This window comes from Medicago sativa, chromosome 6, assembly GCF_051527215.1.
Source record: "Medicago sativa cultivar Bolivia chromosome 6, Bolivia_mono, whole genome shotgun sequence".
In the NCBI taxonomy this organism is placed as follows: Eukaryota; Viridiplantae; Streptophyta; class Magnoliopsida; order Fabales; family Fabaceae; genus Medicago; species Medicago sativa.
The window spans coordinates 77,690,957-77,699,785 of record NC_140754.1 but is presented as its reverse complement, the minus strand read 5'-3'; the positions used below and the strand labels follow the sequence as shown (position 1 = coordinate 77,699,785).

General features: G+C 41.9%; 1 non-coding gene across 1 annotated transcript; it reads right to left on the bottom strand.

The window, feature by feature from the left end:
• Positions 1-6,545: 6,545 nt before the first annotated feature.
• Positions 6,546-6,652, bottom strand: LOC146917006 (small nucleolar RNA R71). The gene has a single exon (XR_015017218.1). It is a non-coding gene; the product is annotated as a small nucleolar RNA R71 (small nucleolar RNA).
• Between the last annotated feature and the right edge of the window lie 2,177 nt (positions 6,653-8,829).

Sequence of the window (8,829 nt, the reverse complement as noted above, 5' to 3'; positions counted from 1 at the left end):
GCTGACACCTACCATGCTATTCATGATCGTTCCGGCAAAGGTCGTGGATACATTCTTTGTTGTGTGCCTCTCCTCTATAGGTGGTTTATTTCGCACCTTCCGAAGTCTTTCCACGACAATCCGGAGAATTGGTATATTTCACAGAGGATTATGGCTCTCACTCCTAATGAAGTGGTTTGGCTCACTCCCGCTTCTAGGGTTAAGGAAATCATCTTTGGTGGTGGGAAGTTTCTTAATGTACCTCTTCTTGGTACCCGGGGTGGAATCAACTATAACCCGGAGCTCGCCTTGCGACAGTTTGGTTTCCCGATGAAAGGAAAGCCCATCAATCTTGCTACAGCTCCTTACTTCTTTCACTACTCCAATGCTCCCACAGGCATAAGAGAGGATTTCATAGAAGCTTGGTCTAAGCTTCGGAAGAAAGAGGTGAAGCATATGGGTGTAAGGTTCGGTGTTGCTCATGAGGCCTATACACAATGGGTGATAAACCAAGCAGAGGAGATTGGTATGCCTTACCCCTCTATGAGATATGTGTCTGCATCCATTCCTACCATGCCTTTGCCTCTACTCCCACCTACTCAGGAGATGTATCAGGAGCATCTAGCTATGGAGAGCCGGGAGAAACATCAGTGGAGGGCTAGATACTATGAGGCTGAGAACTTGATTATGACTTTGGATGGAAAGGATGAGCAGAAGACTCATGAGGTGATGACACTGAAGAAAGAGTTAGCTAAGGCTAAGAGAGAGATTGAAGAAAAAGATAGGTTGCTTATGAGAGACTCTAAGAGGGCTAGGGGTGCTCGTGACTTCTATGCACGATACTGCATCTATGAGTCTGAGTCTGAGGATGATGCTTCCACTTCCTTTGCTTGAGGATTTCTTTTTCCTGTTGTTATTTCCAGTTGTTTATGTTGTTTTACGTTTCAAAGTCTATCCCTTGGCTCTTGTAAAACTATATGTTGTTTGTTTGTTTCCCGTTTATGTTAATTGTTGTTTAGTAATGTTTACAGGTTTCTAGTTTGTCTAAAACCCTTCGATAACACAAAAAAGAGTCTTTTTGCATATGCATTTACATATCTCATGCATCATATGCATTCATTGGTCACAGAAAACTTCTCTCGTGCTCATTGCCTCCTGGTTTTGTCTGCCGCAGTCTGAAAAGTGGCTCGTGTTCGCAAAGTTTACCAACCAGATATAGTTCATCAAACAAGATTTCACAAGAGAAGGATTATGGCTAACTTTGAAGAAGAAAATGCTCAGCTCCGTGCCGAATTGGCTGCTATGAAAGAAGACTTGGCTAAAGCTCATGACACTATGTCTGCTTTGCTGGCTGCACAAGAACAACCAGCCACATCTGTCCCAGTTTCTACTGAAGCAATTCCATCTATCCCACTATCTACTGTGGCTACTGATGCTCGGTTTGTTATGCCCGACGGCCGTCCTTATGGTCTCTCAGCTTACTACTCTCCTAATACTGCTGCTGGTGTCTCTGGTTTTGCTGGTCAAGGACAGATTCCTGTATCCACTGCTATGCCTCAAATAACCGCTGTTGTTACCGACCCTATTGTCCACACTGTGCAACAGGTGATTGATGTCGATGCTCCGCGTGGACAAGATCCCGCAATGGAAGCTATGAAAAGACAGTTAAGGGAGTTGGCTGGAGAACTCCGTGAGGTCAAAGCTAGCCGTGGAAACAATGTCTCTGCTAAGGCTAGTGATCTGTGCTTGGTATCCCGATTTGAGGTTCCTAAGAAATTCAAAGAGCCAGAATTTGACAAATATAATGGAACTTCTTGTCCATACAACCATGTTATCCGGTATGTCCGAAAGATGGCTAACTACGCAGATAATGACGCACTGATGATCCACTGCTTCCAAAGTAGCTTGACAGATGATGCAGCAGATTGGTTCACTAGTTTGAGCAAAGACAATATCCATACTTTTGAGGAACTCGCTACTGCTTTTGAAAGCCATTATGAATTTAATACCCGTCTGAAGCCGAATAGGGACTCTCTTAAGGCTCTGTCTCAGAAATCAGATGAAACCTTCCGTGAATATGCTCAGAGGTGGAGAGGGGCAGCTGCCCGTGTTTCTCCTCGACTAGATGAGGAAGAATTAACACAGACATTCCTGAAGACTCTGAAGAAGGAATATAAAGAAAGGATGATAGTCTCTGCTCCAAACAACTTCTCTGATATGGTTACCATGGGAACTCGTCTAGAGGAGGCTGTCAGAGAGGGCATTATTGTTCTTGAAAAGGGTGAATCTTCAACCAGTGCACCAAAGAAGTACGGTAATGGCCACCATAAGAGGAAAGAATCTGAAGTAGGGATGGTATCCGGTAACCCATCTGCAGCTGCTACTCAAATACCTTTGCCCTATCAATACATGCAATACTCTCAACATCCTTTCTTCCCGCCATTCTACCAGCAATATCCTCTGCCACCGGGTCAACCACCAGTGCCCGTTAATGCCATTGCTCAACAAGTACAACAACAGCCTCCTGCTCAGCAACAACAACAGCAACAACAGGGTCCCCGACCCAGACCTTCTTTTCCACCAATACCAATGCGGTATGCTGAACTGCTCCCAACTTTACTTGCTAAGGGACACTGTGTCACTAGACTAGGCAAACCTCCGCCCAATCCTTTGCCTCCCAGGTTCCGGCACGATCTTACATGTGAATTCCATCAGGGCGCTCAAGGCCATGATACTGAAGGTTGCTATGCTTTGAAATATATTGTGAAAGATCTGATAGAAAAAGGACGGTTGACCTTTGAGAATAGTGTTCCTCATGTTCTTGACAATCCACTTCCAAACCATGCTGCTGTCAATATGATCGAGGCTTTTGAAAGAGTCCCCGCTCTTCAAGAGGATCCCATGCTGGATGTCCGCAATGTTGTTACTCCCTTGGTACCGCTACATGTCAAGCTTTGTCAAGCTTCATTGTTCAATCATGATCATGCTTCTTGTTCAGAGTGTCTCCAGAATCCTATGGGCTGTTGTGTGGTGAGAGATGATATCCAGAGTCTGATGGATGACAAATACTTGATTGCCAGTGATGTATGTGTTATTGTGCCAGTATTTCATGACTCTCCCGCTGAAAGTGTATCTAAGACAAGGAATGTTGAGCCTTTGGTGATCAGGTTACCTGGTCCTGTACCTTATACCTCTACAAAAGCAATTCCTTACAAATACAATGCAACCATGATTGAGAATGGAGTGGAGGTGTCTCTGGTATCCCCAGCTACAGTTGATAATGTTGCTAGTGAAATTACAGCTTTGAGGAGCGGGAAAGTCCGTCCACCCTTGTTTCAAAAGAAGGTGGTCACACCTATTGCCACCATAACTCCACCGGTTGATCCTCCTAATGACAAGAACACTGGCCCATCAGGCCAATCTATTGAAGAGTCTAACCTGGATGAGATTCTGAGGCTTATTAAGAAGAGTGATTACAAGATTGTTGACCAGCTGCTGCAAACTCCGTCAAAGATATCCATCTTGTCTTTGCTTATGAGCTCAGAAACTCACAGGAAAGTGTTGATGAAAGTACTGGAACAGGCCTATGTTGATCATGAAGTCTCTGTGGATCAGTTTGACGGAATAGTGGGTAATATTACTGCTTGCAATAACTTGGGGTTTGGCGACGATGAACTCCCCGAAGCAGGAAAACACCACAACTTGGCTCTGCATATCTCGGTACACTGCAAGTCTGACATGATATCCAATGTGTTGGTGGACACTGGATCATCTTTAAATGTAATGCCCGAATCTACACTAAGGCAATTGAGCCATCATGGAATCTCTCTGAGGGGAAGCAGCTACTTGGTTAAAGCTTTTGACGGATCTCGCAAGGATGTTCTTGGGGAAGTAGACTTGCCGATTACCATTGGTCCTGAGACATTTCAGATTACTTTCTAGGTCATGGACATCAATGCCTCTTACAGTTGTCTCCTCGGAAGACCGTGGATTCATGACGCTGGTGCAGTCACTTCTACTTTGCATCAGAAGCTCAAGTTTGTGAGGAACGGTAAGATTGTCACTGTACATGGTGAAGAAGCATATCTGGTTAGCCAAGTGTCATCTTTCTCTTGTGTTGAAGCAGGATCCGCTGAAGGGACGTCGTTTCAAGGCTTGACCGTTGAGGGTGCAGAACCCCGGAGGGCTGGTACTAGTATGGCTTCGTTGAAAGACGCCCAGAAGGCTGTTCAAGCAGGGCAAGCTGCTGGCTGGGGCAAAGTGATTCGGATTCTGGAAAACAAGCGTAAAGAAGGCCTTGGATTCTCCCCAACCTCTGGTGTTTCAACAGGAACTTTCTACAGTGCTGGGTTCATCAATGCTATTACTAAAGATGCTGCTGAGAGTAGTTATGTGCCTACATTTGTTGTACCAGGAGGCACTGCGAGAAATTGGGAGGCCATTGATGTTCCTTTAGTCATGCATGCTTCCATGTAATGTGTCTTGTTGCTCATATTTTTGTTTTCAAAATAACAATCCTTTCGCTCTACCCAAGGCGAAAGTGATATCGTTGTAAGGGCATGTTTGTTTCGGCATTGCCGTTATCAATAAAAGTTGTCGTCTTTTCCGCGACTCTTTGTTTTTTACTTTTTAGTGCCTTTTTCTTGGAAATAATGGTAATTGATGACACCTTGTCATTACGTAATTTTATATGTATTTTCATCACAAAAAGGAGTTCACAGAAGACTTATGCAGCAAAAAGAGCAGAAAAACTGAAGGAAACGCAAAGAAATAAAACGTGTCACGATTTGGTACAAACGTGACACGATTTGGGAAGCACAAGAAGCCTTGTTTCGACATTAGGAAAACGTGTCACGATTGGTAAAACGTGACACGATTTGGTGAAACCCTAATTCAGTTTCTTGCTCCAGAAGGTAAAAACGTGTCACGATTCACTTAAAACGTGACACGATTTGGGCGATATTCTGTGCCTATTTATGCTAAAGTCTATTCCAAAAACAGGGGTTACGAATTCTAGAGAGCCAAGTGCGATTTTACAACTACAAGGAGGACCAGGAGGACGATTTCTTCATCTTCCAACCACTTTGTGTATGTTTTATTACCTCTAATGATTATGTTATTTGTAAACATTATTATGAGTAGCTAAATCCATTAGAGGTTAGGTCTGAGATGATTCGTTGTAACCCTAATTGAGATATTATGTTGTGAAACTCTATTTATTGTGAATGATATTCTAGTCTTTATTCAATTCAATTGTTCTTAATGCTTTTTATATCCTGATCAAATATAAATATGATTTTGTGAGAATGAATGACTACTGACCATAGCTTTCTACTTAGACCTATTGAATTGTTCTAATAAACATGGTTAGTCTAGGAATGGATAATCGTTTATTAGTGATGTTAGGTTAACGTGCTTTAAACCTTCAAAGATTATTAGACCACCTAAGGGATTAGGGGCTGTAGTTTAAGGAGAGGGTCCTAACTCAAGGGATTGATTAGGACTATTTTGTTAACTATCGTGGGATTAGAAGATCATTCATACGAATAGGTGCAACATAACAATTAGGGGAACATAGATGATTCGAAAGACCTAAACTCATCTCTCTCTTATTCTTGAAAACCAATTTATTTTTAGCAATTATTTTTTTTATGCAATCAAACCAATCTACTGCCTAGTGGCAAATCAAAATAACCTTTATACATCCTAAAATACAACGTAGTTGAATTATTGAAATTAAAAACAGTCCTCGTGGGATCGATATTTTTACTACTTCGATAGTATTTGGTGCACTTGCCAGAGATCTATCAAGTTTTTGGCGCCGTTGCCGGGGACTGTTGAATTATTTCAACAAGGCAATTACGTTATAGTTTAGGGTTTTTGCAATTTAATTTTCTGTTTTTAATTTTTATTTTTTTTATTTTTCTGTTTTCATATTCACTTGATTACTTTGCGTTGTGCAGTGCTACTAAGGTATTTTGCTGTTTATGCGAGGTAAACAGAGCTCTGACGACCTAGAGTACGATCCGGAGATTGAAAGAACTGCTAGAGCACTTCGGAAAGCTGTCCGATCGCAAAGGTTAGCTCAATCCGTTCCACCGGGTGTTCGAGAACAAGTACCGGAGCAACTCTCAAGTGAATCTGAAACAATCTCTTCTCCTAAATCTGCAACTATGGAAGGAGAAGGAGTTGTACCACCAAGACCTAAGCTTGGAGACTACGGGTTAGCCACTCATCGCGGTCAACTGACCCACACTTTTCAACCAGCTAACCCCGTAGCGTTCGACATCAAGACAACTGTCCTCAATGGTTTGAGGGACAAGCAATTCGATGGGACTGAAGCTATGAGTCCTCATGAACACTTGAGCCGTTTTGCTGAAACCTGTGAGTTTTGTGTGCAACCAGCCACCGTGACTGAAGCACAAAAGAAACTAAGGCTATTTCCTTTCACCTTGACGGGAAGAGCAAAAGATTGGTTGCTAACAATTCCAAACGGGACTGTCCAAACATGGGAAGAGTTAGAGCTGAAGTTCTTGGAGAAATACTTCCCTATGTCTAAGTATTGGGACAAGAAGATGGAGATCTCTAACTTCAAGCAAGGAGAAGGTGAATCATTGTACGATGCTTGGGAGCGATTCAATTTGCTTCTCAAGAGATGCCCTAATCATGAGTTCACCGAGAAGCAATACCTCCAAATCTTCACTGAGGGGGTAACACCAAACACTCGAATGTTCTTAGATGCTTCCGCGGGAGGTAGTCTCAAAAGTAAAACTGATCATGAAGTTCAAGCTCTAATTGAAAACATGGCTGGCAATGAGTATCGTGATCAAGCTAAAAAGAAAGAAAGAGGAGTGTTTGGGGTGAGTGAACAAACTGCTATCCTTGCTAACCAAGCAGCTATGAACAAACAAATCGAAGCTCTAACTAAGGAGTTTCAAGGCTTCACATTGGCTCATAAGCAACAACAAGTGGCTGCAATCAAATGTGACTTATGTGGTGAAGAACATCCAAACGGTGAATGTGTTCCGGAAGGATCAAGTGAAGAAGCTAACTTCATGGGAGGTTATCAAAGGCAGAATCAATACTACAATTCAGGCATTAATAAGCATCCAAATCTAAGCTACTCAAATAACAATGCTTTAAATTCTCAAATGCTTACTCCTCCTCAACAACAACAAAGGAAGCCATCAGCTCTTGAAGAAACTATGATGAATTTCATGAAGATGACTCAAGGCAACTTTGAAGAGATGAAGAAGAGTCAAGAAGCTGAAAGAAAAAACAATGAAGCTTCTAGGAAGATGCTTGAAACTCAACTGGGGCAATTAGCTAAGCAGTTGGCTGAACAAAACAAAGGCGGATTCTCAGGTAACACTAAAGATAACCCTAAGAATGAGTCTTGTAATGCTATTGAACTGAGGAGCAAAAAGGTTTTGACACCTTTAGTTCCAAAAGCTCCAAAGAAGGTTGATGAAGTAGTTGAGGAGGAGGAGAATGATGTAGTTGAAAAGAATGATGAGGGTGTAGTTGAAAAAGAAAATGATCATGGAGTAGTTGAAAATGAAAAGAAGAAAAAAATAGAGGGAGATAAAAGTGAGAAATTGATAGATGAAGACTCAATCTTGAGGAAGTCAAAGAATCAAATCTTGAAAGATGGAGACAAGCCACAAATTATTCCATCATATGTGAAGCTTCCTTACCCTCATCTAGAGAAGAAGAAAAAGAAGGAGGAAGGACAATTCAAGAAGTTCATGCAACTTGTCTCACAACTTCAAGTAAATATCCCTTTCAGTGAGGCTCTTGATCAAATGCCTTTGTATGCCAAGTTCATGAAAGATTTGCTAACAGGAAGAAGAAAGCCTAAAGATGATGAAAATATTTCTCTTTCCGAGAATTGTAGCGCCATTCTTCAAAAGAAGCTACCACCTAAGCTGAAAGATCCTGGTGCTTTTACTATCCCTTGTTCCATTGGACCGGTAGGCATTGGAAGAGCTTTATGTGATCTAGGAGCAAGTATCAACTTGATGCCTCTTTCAATGATGAAGAAGCTCAAGTGTGGGGAGCCAAAACCAACGAGAATGACCATTACTTTAGCTGATCGGTCAATCTCTTACCCTTTCGGTATACTTGAAGATGTGCTAGTCAAGGTTAATGACTTGGTGTTCCCAGCAGATTTTGTGGTCCTAGATATGGCTGAAGATGAAGATATGCCACTCATTTTAGGAAGACCTTTCCTTGCAACTGGTCGTGCTTTGATTGATGTTGAGATGGGAGAGCTAATGTTGAGGTTCCATAATGAGCAAGTGGTGTTCAATATCTTCGAAGCAATGAAACACCGAGAGGAAAATCCCAAGTGTTACCGGATTGATGTTGTTGAAGAAATAGTAGAAGACAACTCTCGTGAACCTCAACCACCACAACCTCTTGAAAGAGCAATTGTAAATTCTATAGAGAGTTGTGAGCATGATGAAGATCTTGAAGTAAGAGATTGTGTGAAGCAACTAGCAGCAAGCAAGCAAGAGTTGGGACCGGTAAAAATAGAAGAATTAATGGGTAAGCACTCTATGGATGCTCCTATTTTGAGTGGAGAAGGAGAGAAAAACCCAGAATTAAAAGAACTCCCTTCTCACTTGAAATATGTTTTTCTCACTAAGGATGCCTCTAAACCAGTAATCATCAGCAATACCTTGACACCTTTGGAAGAAGAAAAATTAATGAGAGTGTTAAGAGACAATCAAGGAGCTTTGGGGTGGAACATTTCTGATTTGAAGGGTATTAGTCCAGCTTATTGCATGCATAAAATACACATGGAGGCTGAATACAAACCGGTGGTTCAACCTCAAAGGAGACTTA